Source organism: Dermochelys coriacea, chromosome 2, assembly GCF_009764565.3.
Source record: "Dermochelys coriacea isolate rDerCor1 chromosome 2, rDerCor1.pri.v4, whole genome shotgun sequence".
Lineage (NCBI taxonomy): Eukaryota > Metazoa > Chordata > Testudines > Dermochelyidae > Dermochelys > Dermochelys coriacea.
The window spans coordinates 114,353,429-114,365,875 of NC_050069.1; the positions used below are offsets into that span (position 1 = coordinate 114,353,429).

Here is a 12,447-nt window from a genome sequence, read left to right on the forward strand (position 1 = left end):
TGATATTCTTGTTAACTGCTGGAATTAGCCTACCTTGCTTGTCACCATGAAAGGTTTCCCCCCCCCCCCCCCCCCCCCGCTACTGGTGATGGCTTATCTTAAGTGATCACTCTCCTTACAGTGTGTATGATAAACCCATTGTTTCATGTTCTCTCTGTGTGTGTGTGTATATAAATCTCTCCTCTGCTTTTTCCACCAAATGCATCCGATGAAGTGAGCTGTAGCTCACAAAAGCTTATGCTCTAATAAATTTGTTAGTCTCTAAGGTGCCACAAGTACTCCTTTTCTTTTTAATGAAATTAATGTCTCAGCACTGTGATTTTTACATGAATTGCTGTAACTGTATCCCTAATCTACCAGGCAGTGCTGACCCACTGAAGTTGCCCAGGTGTAACAGAGGATAGAATTTGGCCCAAACACTATTCATACTGAATTCATAAAAGGACATTGCAATTCTCCTGTCTCCCCTTTTTGTTTGCTTGTCACACTCCTACCCCTAACCCACACTGCTCCACCTAAAGAAGCAGGAAAGTGGCTGCTTGCAGAAAACATGGGCTCTGATCTCCAACCACTTATGCACTTATATAAAGTTACTCACATGTGTAGTGAATGACTGGAGTCCTGGTGAGTAACTAGCTGATTTCATTCAGGAAGCTGAGGCACATGCTCCTATGAAGCATGAGCAAGGGTGAACTTTCCGTAAGCCAGGCTGCTCTGTGGTCTCCAGACTAGCACTGTGTCACACATCCAACGGTCACATGAAGCCCTGTTTCAGAGTCAACATGTGACTTTCTGTAGTACTAATTCCTGTCACATTTTATTCATTAAGCTGTTTTATGTATTCTTTCCATTGGCTTGCTGCACCCGTCAGCAAGTCTCTGGCCACATACACATACTTAAAACCCCACATGCATACACTATTCAAATCCTCATCGTGCTAAAGAGCCGAAAAGATCGGCTACCCCAGCTAACAAGCCCATCCAAGCGAAACCCCTCCTTTCTAAACCCACCTGCTCGGATCAACCTTGCAGCGTGCCACAGAGCACAACAGCCTGCTTTTGTCAGACAAAGTGGAAGAGCTAATTACTGAGTCAAGGGCCCTCCACTGAGACCTCCAGCTCACAGCCCTCATGGAAACCTCTGGAGCTCTAAGTTCAAGCATCCCCATAGATCCCAACTGTTGGGTACTTAAGGCACTAAAGGCCAAATACTCAGCCCAGTGCCTAACCCAAGGAGCTGGGCTGGATAATGGGCTGATGCGTGGGGGTGGGGAAATCTTTCTTTCCATGCCATGAAGTCTGCTTTAGCTCTCCTTTCGCCCACATCCTTCACACAAGCAAGCACAAGAAGCTCTGTACTATGGGGGATTCCCTGGTTTGGCCCTGATGCCAAACATCCTCCAGTCTGCCCCTGCATGGTACAGAACACAGATCCCATGCAGGGGACTGTGCAGCAAAATGGTGTACACCCCGTATCTGACCCCTCAAATTCTTTTCCTCCTGGTGCCACCAAGCTATGCTGGCAGGGGACCTTACACAGCCATGGAGGAAGTGACTGAAATTTCCCCAGAGAGAAATGTGGCATCATCTAGACACCTAGGACATCAACCACAAAATGTTTCCAAGAAGAACATGGACACTTTGATTTGCATCTGGAAATGAACAGGAAGCTAATTATTGTTAGCTATTGTTACTGACATTTCTTAATACCCCACTGTTTAAAATATTCATACTTTGTTCTGCTCTGTGGTCCAGCTGAGGACTCCCAATGTGCTTTATAAATAGTAGTGTATTAAGCCTCACAGCAGCTCTGTGAAGTGGGGAGGTATTTTGCAGAGACAGAGAATGGCTAGTGACTTGCCCAATACATGCTCTTTGTGTGTCATGTCCTCTAGGCTGACTCTGCTTGGTTTTTAAGCTTGACTTATGCTGTGACGAAATGGCAAATGGACCTGAACAACCACAAGTGTACAGCTCCTGCCCAGGATGGTTACATTTCCTGTGCAGCCTGAAGGCATGTCACTCTCATTTTCACTAGGGTAAACAAAACCCTTTAAAAGGTCTCTTGCTTTAAAGTGTTTCTCAGATGTTTGTGCAAGGGACCTGTCTAAGAAGTTTAAAAGAGGAAGCAGGAGGGTGGGTAAAGAAGAGAGGGGAAAGGAACACGGGATAAAATCCAAAAGCAGGGACCACTGGGACACGCATTTATGTCTTTATTTATATACAGGGCAAGTCTTCACTGCAAAGTCAGCCTAGGCTCTTACTTGGGTTGCCTCTATTTCCCCTCCCATCCACGCACCAAACCCTCTCAACCAAGTTTGGTGCTGCTTTATACCCAAGCTACCTAGCACAGAGTGGGGCCTGGTTCAGAGCTTGGGTGCTGCTTTTACTTGGGCTGGTAACCTGTCCACTATGCAATGAAAATACAGGCTGAATCTCTTGAGTGCTGCTGATAGCCCTCCAGTGCCTTCCCACAATTCCCTCATGTGGCCAGAAGGACAGGCAAGTTCTCCTACAATTCACTGGGAAAAGTCATAGAGCCATGGGATATGCCCCAGAACTCCTAATGACACATGCAAGGAGGGTGCGGCACCAGTGAAGAGGATACAGAAACTCAGATAGGGCTTTGCAGTGTGGCTGCTCATAGCCAACCCAGGCTAACCAGGGTGCTTAGATCTGGGTGCCGATACCCAGGCTAATTCTGCAGTGGAGACACATCCTGAGAACCAACACAAAAGGTGTGACACAGCCTGACAAAACCAGGAAATTCTAAGTCCAGGCTGAGATTTTGTCTTTTTAACTTTTGCCAGGGGCATAGCGGTAGGGGAGTTGTGTGAGAACAAACGGAGAAACTAGAGGCCCAACTGCCTGACTTACAGAGAAAGGTGCAGATCTGGGCCCTTGGTTTATGTCATCACTTCAGCTTGTTCGTATTTTTTCCCTTTAAGGAGTTAATATATATGTAAAAATCTATAGTATATTTGAGCAAACAAATCTCTCCAAGAAGAATATAAACAGGGCATTTATTCAACACAGCCCAGTTTCTCAGGTAAATCTCTGATCTAAACACAAAAAAAGAACAGAAGGCATTTCCCCCAGTCTAAGAGTAGCTATTCTAGTCTCCCAGTTGAATATTGGACACTAACGCACAATTATTACATACATTATTAGGCTCCTTCTTATAATTGTAGCCCCCTCCCTCATTGTAAGCTATATCAGAAATTCCAGTGCTTTGTGTGTGGCAATGCTAAACCATGGACAGAGACAAAGAGAATTATCTAGAAGACAAATGAAGGATATTCCTGAAAATGTGCTCTCTTCCTCCTCCTATTTTGACACAGATCCTGCAGTCCTAACATAGGCAAATTGCCATTGTAAAGATTTGTCTGCATTAGCACTGCAGGATCGGGCTCTTTGTGCTTTAGATGGCTGCCTTTGAAATGTCTCTTCACACTCTGTTCTCCCTTGAACATTTCCTTTTATCAGAGCTTCCCTTGCTCCATAGCCTGGACTCAAAAACGCAGCAATTCTTATATTTAGGCAATCTCCTACAGCTTGTTTGGCTTTTCCTAAAAGAGCAGGTTGCTCACAAAATGCTGTTTAATCTTCTTGCACTTTGTATATTTCACAGCAAAAAAGAGCTAATAATGTTACAGCTTCAAACTGGCTCTTCATCATTGGAGTGATATTTTTCACTCCCATCTTCCCTTAGAGCAACGACTAACAGAACTGTCGGTTTTTGATCAGTGCAGAAATCACATATGTTTTGGAAAGAGAAAATTGATCATTGTTAACTAACCCTAGTAGCTTATTAATTAGGTACTTTGCATTGCCATGGAGAGAAGGATAGAGCCTACAACATGGGGCCTGTGGGGCTCGGGGAAGAGATGAAAGTGGGCGAAATGGAGGATTAGCAGTGCCGCATAAGGAATTCTTAGGCGCTCCTAATGGAGCAAGCAGTGGACTGTAACTCAGGAGGCCTAGGTTCTATTCCTGGCTCCACCACGCACCTGCAGGGTGACCTTGGGCAAGTCACTTTATTGCTCTGTGCTTCAGTTTCCCCATCTGTAAAATGGGAATAATTTGTAAAGTATTATGAGATCTACTGATGATAAGAGCTAGGTATTATTATCTGAAATTTAGTATCTTCCTTGTTATTAGATGGATCTTAAAACAATGAACCTTATGTACTCATTGTGAACACATTTCTGCACATGGCAAATATAAAAAGCCACTTAAATCAGGCTTAGTACAGCTCCTTCTAACTTGGCTGGATAGAGTTTTCATTTTGGGCAGCTGGTGGAGCTGCTGCCTAGAAACCACAAGAGTTTCAGCTAGGGTAATGTGCAGGATGAGCGCACACACAGCCATTCAATGGGGGAGCGGTTTTTAACGGAACAGATCTGCTCAAGTGTTGATTTACCAGGCAGGGGACCTATCTCACAGCCCCAGCTGATGGCCTCCTCATACAGTTATTGCACCTTTGACTCATTCTTAGATTCGTTTATGTCCACATGAAAAATTATTTTCAGCTCACTCTTCTAGAATTACAAACACTGGTGCTTGTACTGGTAATTGTACTGTCTTTGACTCTGTGGCACTGGGGAATGTCGGAAAGGTTTTGCTGTGTGCTAATGGAAAGTGTTCACTGTGACCCTAAGAGCCCTTCAGTGCCAACTGGCAAAGGGTCCCCTGTTCTGTTACAGCCACTCCTATCAGGTCTGACAAACTCACTACACCTAACACACGGTATTCACAGTATTTACCCATACAGGGTCATGTGGGGTGTCGGATGAAAGCTGATGTCATACTGATCCTCATCATCATTGTGATGTATGTACGGGTGATATTTAAGAAGTTGTAGGTATGTACTAAAATATATTTTAGGGTCTGTGTCCCTGGCAGGGTTGACCAATGAGGTTTTCATAGACAAAGGAATGCTGATTTATCTATGTTCATTGTAAATTAACATTGTAAACCAATATACTGCAAACCCATTTACGTAGGGAACCAATGGGGAGGGTGAACTCAACAGGGGAAAGCACAGCAGAGTCTGTACCCGAGAGGTCAGCCTGACTGGGGGACAAAGACAATGGATTTGGGGAAATATAAGAAGCAAAAGGACATTTTTATTTAAGCTCAGTACCAATGTGGACACAAGAACAAATGGATATAAACTGGTCATTGGGAAGTTTAGACTTGAAATTAGACGAAGGTTTTTAACCATCAGAGGAGTGAACTTTGGAATAGCCTTCCAAGGGAAGCAGTGGGGGCAAAAGACCTCTCTGGCTTTAAGATTAAACTCGATAAGTTTATGGAGGACATGGTATGATTGGATATCATGATTTTGGTAATTAATTGATCTTTAAATATTCATGGTAAATAGGCCCAGTGGCCTGTGATGGGATGTTAGATGGGGTGGGATCTGAGTTACTACAGAAAATTCTTTCCTGGGTATCTGGCTGGTGAGTCTTGCCCATATGCTCAGGGTTCAGCTGATTGCCATATTTGGGGTTGGGAAGGAATTTTCCTCCAGGGCAGAATGCAAGAAGCCCTGGAGGTTTTTCGCCTTCCTCTGTAGCGTGGGGCACGGGTCACTTGCTGGAGGATTCTCTGCTCCTTGAAATCTTTAAACCACGATTTGAGGACTTCAATAACTCAGACGTAGGTGAGAGGTTTTTCACAGGAGTGGGTGGGTGAGATTCTGTGGCTTACATTGTGCCGGAGGTCAGACTAGATGACCATAATGGTCCCTTCTGACCTTACTATCTATGAACTATTTTGGTGTCACTGAGGAACACCTGTGGTGGGGTATGTGTGGGGGTGTTATTTGTGAATGTTCTGGAAGCTGGACTGAAAACCAGCAAGCTCTAAAGAAAAGGTTTAGGTGAGATAAAACTGCTTTAGATATGTATTGTAGCCTGTTAAGTTTTGATCTCTAGGAAGGATGTTATACTTTGTTTTATTTGTAACCTGCTGTTCTTTTCTCTTGCTCACTATCTCTTAAATCTTAACCTTTGTTAATAAACATGCACTGTATTTGTTTTCACTATAAATAGATTACAGTGCTGGGTTGTTACACTGGAGCTGATAGTTGACTCAAACAAGCTGATGTGTGGTATACTGTATTCCCTTGGGAGCAGCGAACCTGGTAATTACTGTGAGGGACAAAGTGACAGGGACTGGATGCTTCAGAGGAACACTCTTCAAGAGGGCTCAGGATGCACCTGTTGCTAACCTGCAAATCAAAGTGGAACAGGTAGAGTCCTGAGGAGAGTGCTTGAAAGGCACTCAGGTGCTTTGTCTTCTGTACAGGTGCTGGCACCCAGCTCCCACAAGAAAGACTCCCGCACACTAGAGGCAGAGGGGTAACTCTCAATCCTGGGCATCCCAAGGAAGTGTCACACCCATGTTTATGTGATATCTGGGAATTTATTAGACTAGCTCTTACTTAAACCTTTACTGGCATTGTTGTCTTTGCTCTTTATACAACATAATGAATATGAGGAAACTACAGGAACACAGTTCCAAATAACTGTGTTTTTACTAACTATATACAAACATACAAGGTCTAGCTATGTACGCATACTGTGGCATGAGTTCTGGTGGCTTCTGCAGTAGAAGATCAGGAGGCCCACTTGAGGGCCTGCAAATTATTACAAGAGAAACTACCCAATTCCAGTGGTCAGGAGGATTATGGTGTCCTAGTTGTTCATATATCATGTGTAAGGCCCTACCAAATTCGTGGCTGTGAAGAATGAGTCACGGACTGTGAAATCTGGTCTCCCACTTTAAAATTTGGTCTTTTGTGTCCTTTTACCCTATACTATACAGATTTCACAGGGGAGACCAGCATTTCTCAAATTGGAGGTCCTGACCCAAAAGGGAGTTGCCAGAGGATTGCAAGGTTATTTTAGAGGGGTTGCGGTATTTCCACACTTGCTTCTGCGCTGCCTTCAGAGCTGTGGAGCTGGAGAGCCGCAACTGTTGGCCGGGTGTCCAGCTCTGAAGGCAGCACCCCGCCGGCAGCAGTGCAGAAGTAAGGGGGCAATACAGCAACCCCCCCGCTACAATAACCTTGCGACCTCTCCCAGAACTCCTTTGGGTCAGGACCCCTACAATTACAACATGGTGAAATTAACTAGCTGAAAATATGAAATTTACGATTTTAAAAATCCTCTGATCGTGAAATTGATCAAAATGGACCATGAATTTGGTAGAGCCCTAATCATGTGGCGGAAACCAGCATGGTTTGCTAAGAACTGGCCCCGCTCTATGAAACCCAGCATTCCTAGGGGGTCTCTTAGCCTAACAGGAGCTTCAACTGTTGCAAAGGGAGAGGGGCAACTTATTTTAATTTAAGATGAAAAAAAAACAGTTACAGAGGCCTTCTCTGCTATCTGGGTTAACTCCAGTTCATTTTCCTGTTCCCCTGGTTTAGGTGTTCAGAGGAAGTTCTATAGCAGGAGCTTGCAATCTTTTTCTTTCTGAGGCCCCCACAACATGCTATAAAAAGTCCATGGTCCACCTGTGCCCCAACAACTGTTTTTCTGCATATCGAGTAGATTAAAAATGGTATTAAATTGATAGTTCTACAGTCACACACATATAAAACATAAAAAAAGGATAAGATACATACTAAAATAAAAAAATTAATATTATGCTCAAGTATTAATATGCCCAAGCAGCAGCGCATGTGCTGAAGCCAAAGCCCGGGGCTGAAGCTGAAGCCTGAGCCTCACTGTGCAGGGCCCCCTGTGGCATGGGGCTCCAGGCAGTTGCCTGCTTGCTACCCCCTAATGCCTGCCGTGATGAAACCAATAGGTTTCAGCATATCACGCAGGAAAATTAACACATGTTCTGTTAAAAAAGAAAAGAGAAGACAAAGCTATTTGTCCAAATAGCGTGAGGTGAAATGGCTTTTATTTTTTGCATGCTCTCTGGTTTATTTTGGCAGACCCTTCCTGAAACCCAGTTGAGAACCCCAGTTCTATAAGACTGGCTGCTTCAGAGAAGAAAGGAGAAAAATGCCTTTGGGAAGGTAAGGCCTCCTGACCCTGAGGTATACCATGAAGTAACGGACTGAATACAAAATGGAAGCCCCTTGTCTTTGTAAGGCATTGCAAGGAGTGGGGTGTGTTTGTAGGGAGGATTTGAGAGCAATTTGTTCCTTTATTTTAAAAGAGTTTAAATCTTTTGGGTTTTGGTTTTCAGGGCCCATTATTGGTAGCTGTGAGAGCGGCTTTTGACTGAACAAATGAAATCTTGTGAAATTCTTATGCTACATGTGAATTCTGAAGCCAAGGCAAGATGTCCAGAATGTTTCCAAGCGTGACAAATTGCATAAAAACGGTTTTGAGTTTTGCCCCCAAAAGCAAACAGATGCCAGACCGTTCAGCCAAAGAACTCTGGGATTTGGTGCTTCACTTTTCCTTTGTTGTGCTGCCACTCTCTATAGGGAGCTCCTCTGAATAAGTGATGGTGGGGTTTGTTTGCTTTCTAAGTTACCCGTTTATTCATTTCTTTCTTGACATTTCTCCTAAAGGTCTTCATCTGCCTTTTCCATGGCAACAAACACAGTTTTGCTCTTTTCCCCACTCCCTTTTCCTGTTTCTGCATCTTCCTCAGATTGATTCAATTCAAAGGAGTGCTTTTGTGAACCGAATTCCTCATGCTAGTTGTATCTTTTGTCTCAGGTTTGCTTCTGAGTCACAGTTACCTCAGCCAGTCATTGCCAGTATTGCTATTCCACCCCAAAGGGCCTTTGGATCACAGCGGTAGAGAAAATTGATTCACTGTTTGTTGTCACTGAACACTAGCTTCTTCGTACCTATGGAGGAGAGAGAGGAAACAGCTCATAAATATTGTTCCATAAGCACTTATTAGAAAGATGAGATATTATAATCTGTATGATGCTAAATAGAAGGCTGTGCAGAGCCAGTGATCCAACAGCCCGCAGGTTTCAATGGAAGTTTCAGGAAATGGGCAGCTGAGAATCCAAACAGAAAACCAATGGGAAGGAATTTTTCCCCCTGGCATTGTATTTGTTGTAGACAAACACAGGTGCACGTGGGACCTGATCCAAGATGCATTGTTTCAGTGGGCTTTGGGGCATGCTCATAGCTGGTAATATTGTTCTGCTGAGGGAGAAAGTAACCACCTAGAAATCCCTTCAGTTTAAGGCAGGAAGATGCTGGAATAGGGAAGCAGAGAACTAGGAGGACTAGGCCTCCCTTAATCATGTGGCTCACAGGGGATGGATTATCCCTTCTGCTCCTGCTGCAGTTTTAAAAGAACACTACACACATCCTCACTCCTGCAATAGGAGTGCCCCCAGGGGCTTACCTGCTGTCTGTGGATAAAGAGAAGAGCACTTTCCTAGATCCTTATTGATCGATCATAAGAATCCATCTTGACTGGCTAATGCCTGTTTCCTCTTGTACAATCCCAGTATTTGGTGATTAAAACTTAATGGCTATGGATACTGTGTAGCTTATTAAGATCTCCCCTCCCACCGAAAGGTATGTTTGCATTAATATATGGCTAACCTCTGTGCATGGCAGAGCTTTCCCAGTCTCCTAGAGGTATTGAGTTTGAAATTTCTCAGTTTAAACCACAATCCAGATATCTCCAGCCTCAAACATCTATTGGCACAGAAGCTGAAAAGATTAAAATTGAACAGTTTGGTAATAACCTGCTTCACAGATTACATTTTGTTTAGTCCTGTGATTATTTGGAGTCTCCTGGAGAGATCCCACATAGCAGAAAAATGTGACTCTAAGAAGAATTGACACTGCTGTGCGGGACTGGGGAAAAAGATATGGGCCCAGTCCTGTGATGTGAGGAACTGACATGAAGTTAAGCAGTCTTGGGGTTTGTAAACTTTGTTCAACGTGTTCAAAACTCTGAGGTGTACTCATCTCTCAAAGGTTTTATAGACCTTCATTCTGTTTCTGCATTTAGTCAAGTCAATAAGCACAGCACTGAGGCAGAAAAAATTCACCTGAAACAGCATATCACTTGCCATATGATAGCAGACCATAATAATAATAAGACCAACCTCATATATAGCTTACATTTTCATCTGTAGATCTCAAAGCACTTTACAAAGGAAGTCAGTGTCTCATTTTACGGATACAGACACAGGAATTTAAGTATTTTGACATACATATTCCACATGCGATTTCTCAGTTGCACAACTCACTTTATATTTTGCTGTAGTTAGCCTGACAACAATATATAACGCGAAGGGCTAAATACTGCCCTGATTTGCATCCCATGGGTAAGACAGGACAGAATTAATACTTGATTCCCTCCATTAGAGTGCAGTGGTATATATACTTGAGGTATAATTAAAATAAAGTTACATTATCATTTACTTATCCTGGTGTAATCAGAACAATTATAATGAATAAATTATATAAAGGAAATGTCTCATAAGCATGCCTGCAAGGGACTGACAAAAACTGGCTGCTTACCAAAGGTGGTCTAATAGAGGAGTAAACTTGCACTCAGTAGCGATGAGGATACTTTGGCCATGTCGTGTAAAACAAAAGGGTTGAATACAGATTTTGCTGTTTCTTAATTATATAGCCAATTAAACTTAATTTTTCCAAAAGGAACAGGGATGTAAAACTAAGTTAGATGACAGGAAGCGTAGAGCACTGGACTGAGACTCAGGAGACCTGGGTTCTGTGCTTGGCTTTGACACTGGCCTGCTGTGTGTGACCTTGGGAAAGTGTTTGTCCCTTTGTTTCCCATCCCAGCCTGTGCCTTGGGCCAGAGACCATCTCTCATTAAGTACCTAGCACAGAGGGGCCCCAATCTTCACTGGGCCATACAAATAATAACATAACAATGAATGACAGTTTGAATAAGATGAGGACTTTTCAATGTATACAGGCCAGACTTTACATTTGGGTGCCTAAAGTTATTGCGATAAAGGGGAGGGAATATTGATTGGGTTTTGATTGAATCATTGCTAATTATTTCTGGTTTTGGGGTGTATTTTTAATTTGTTGACAACCACTCAGAGCCTGATACAGGTGTCTTTTTATATTATACACCTAAATAACTAAACGGCCTGATTTTCAGTGGTGCTGGGTACTGAAGTTAATGAGAGTTAAAATCAGGCCGTTTAGTTATGGTAGATACCTACCTATGGACTTAGATGCTTAAATTTAGTCATTCAAGTTTGGCAGTATTGGCCTTAATGCACACTAAGAGGACATGATCTCATTTTAGATAAACAGGGTTTTAGAGAACCAGCATTCAGATAAATGAGTTTACACTGCAGTAAACTAAGTACATGTTAGAGATCTAGTAAAAAAATCCTGCTTCCCCTTATTCCCCAATCCTTCTAACTTCACTTCTTTTTTATTTGATAAAGTCTTCTGCTTCCTTCTTCCACAGAGCTGTTTGTCCATCAATGGCCTTATCCTTCATCCCTTGAAGTCAATGAAAATTTTGCCATTAATTTCCAGGGGAGAAGGACGGGCTCCGAAATAAGCTCTTCTGAAGTTAAGTGACAAAGTGGAAAAAATGCCTAAATCCTGTTTACAATACAGTGCAACTTCCAGTGTTGCTACCACTGGTGGAGCTGTGGTGGTGTAGAATGAGGGGTCCAAAATTTCCCATTGCAGACACACTCCAACTATTAGTACTGAAGTAATGATTCAGCATGTGGAAATAACAGCTTGGGCCGCAAATTGCTTAGCAGGCAGCTTGGCAACAATTGAGAAGACTATCAGAATAAGTGATCTTTTACAAGGAGAAGGGATAGCAATAGAAGTAGACACGTATCTTAGCTTATCCTCTTGGGATCCAGAAATTGGGCGGGCAGAAGCCTGCCACTGCTAAGGAACCCCCCGCCCTCCCTCAGCGTAAGGGGAGGATCCACAGGACCTGGAAGCCAAGTGATTCCAGGGGACAACTAATGAAATAACAGGGACAGGCGAGTGATCCTATTGGGATCCAGGAAGTGGGCTGGGTAGTTCTCCTTTCACTAGCCAGCTCTCCCTCTCATAAGCACTGTTGTGCTTGTCTGTGAGTGTTTTCCCTTCTGTCTTGGTGTCAAAAAAGAAATCTAAACGAGGTTCTTCCCTTGCCCTTAAAAATGTAGGTGAATTGACAGAAGGCCCAGTTGAGTGATCAGAAAGTATTTCCCTTTGTGCTGTGCCTGGAGGAAAAGAAATCCTTGATGGACTGCTATTAAAATGGTACATCCCCTATTCCTCCAGGACCCAGTTGTTCTCACAAACCCAACTGGGTGGGGGGCAAGAGGCCAATCTGAAATTTGAATTTGCATGTCCTGCATATAGTGCTACTGCTTAAGGTAGGAAACGCACTCATTCAGGACTGTGTTTTCTTTCATGGAAGTCTATCAGCTGTGTTGTTTCTTTGAGTGGTTTCAGTTCAGATTAGCCCCCCCAAAACTGGATCTTTATCC

At 43.3% G+C, this 12,447-nt stretch overlaps 1 long non-coding RNA gene across 1 annotated transcript; it reads left to right on the top strand.

The window, feature by feature from the left end:
• Nucleotides 1-5,662: 5,662 nt before the first annotated feature.
• LOC122458406 lies at nt 5,663-9,689 on the top strand. The gene is made up of 3 exons (XR_006278450.1): nt 5,663-6,258; nt 7,957-8,040; nt 8,214-9,689. It is a non-coding gene; the product is annotated as an uncharacterized LOC122458406 (long non-coding RNA).
• Nucleotides 9,690-12,447: the final 2,758 nt, after the last annotated feature.